This window comes from Pediculus humanus, genomic scaffold (genome assembly GCF_000006295.1).
Source record: "Pediculus humanus corporis 1103172107487 genomic scaffold, whole genome shotgun sequence".
NCBI lineage: Eukaryota > Metazoa > Arthropoda > Insecta > Psocodea > Pediculidae > Pediculus > Pediculus humanus.
The window spans coordinates 207,523-209,211 of NW_002987104.1; positions in this window are offsets into that span (position 1 = coordinate 207,523).

Below are 1,689 nucleotides of genomic sequence, written 5' to 3' on the forward strand. Positions count from 1 at the left end.
AATTTTTTAATTATCATCAAAAAAAAAAAAAATTATAAACCTTTTCTAAAAGGAATTTGTTCGTTTTCGTTTTTTTTTTTTTAACGCTTTAAAAACGTTTGTTTCCGCTTTTTAAAAAAATTTTCTCCATTATTATTATTATTATTGCAAATCGGAAACCGATTTTTATATTTTTTTTTCGTCTCCAGTAAAACGAAAGTTATAAAAAATTCCAGAATGAATTTACAAAAAAAAAAAAAAAAAAGAGGCCCGTAAAAAATTTATTACTTTTGAATCCACGTTTAAATTAAACGTAATCACACAAAGATTTGACGTTTTATTATTATTATTATTTTGTTTTTTTTATTGTTTGTGGAAATAATAATAATAATGATAATGATAATAATAACGAACGAAAAACAAAAACAGAAAAAAAACAAGGAAATTATCGTGAAAAAATTTTTTAATTAATTTAACCAGAAAAAAAAAAAAAATTGTTTAAATCGTACAACAAAAAAAAAAAAATATTAATCTTAATTATAGGTTTAATAAAAATAATAATAATAAAACCTGACTAATAAATAAATAAATAAATGTCACCGTCACAGATCGTGATTTATAAAAATTAATATAAAATAAAAGTCGCCATTTTGTTTTTTTTTTCTTTTTTTTTACCATTCGTTCGCAAATGAAAATAAACCTCAATTAATTCGATCACAATAATAATTTCAATATTCGTTCCTGCCACGACGACGATTCCCGACCGATTCTGATTACTTAAATTAAATTAAATATGAACGTTTTAGAAATATATAAAAACATTGTTCTCAAAACGGAAACGGAAACGCTCATCGTGACCACGTCTTCACCGAATTTTCCACCAAAAAAAAATTTAAATCTTACGCCATTTTGAATCATCGCGGTATCAGAGAATTCTACGAATGATAATAATAAAAAACGAAATTCTCGTTATGTAATTAATATCATCATCATCATCATTATTATTATCATTTTATAATACATTATTACGTTAAAAGGTAACGAAACAAAAAGAGAAAAATTTATTTTTTTTTTAAATCGAAAAAATAATAAAAAAAGGTTTTTTAATGACTTGGCAAAATGATTTCAACCGTTAAATAAAAAAAAAAAATTATTAAATGGAAAAATAGTTTTTTTTTTTTTTAAAAAAAATTATTGGCGCCAAATGATTTTTCATACATATTATTATTATTATTATTATTATTATTATTACCATTTTCAATTTTTTTTTTTTTAGTAATTGAATATTTCAATAGAATCGTCACGTTAAATTATTTTGTGAGAAAATTTTTTAACAAAAAAAAAAAATTAGGAGTTGACTAAAGTAGTACTTAAGAACAAAAAAAAAACTATTTCCGGTTTTATTTTACCGACGACTTTTTTTTCCCACCTTTACACACACAACCCGTCCTTCTAATAATAATAATAATAATAATAATAATAATAATAATAATAATATTAAGACATTTAAAAATTTTTAAAAGTTTTTTCGTCGGGTAAATAAGTTTATTTTTAAAAAAAAATTAAATAATTATTACTCGAGTAATTTTTTCTTACTCTTATCAGTTAAAAATTTCTTATCAATTAATCGATAATAAAAAAAAATAATAATAATAAAACTTCGGGTAAATTATGCGTAACCGGAGTCATTTTTTTTTTCGTAAGCGTTTT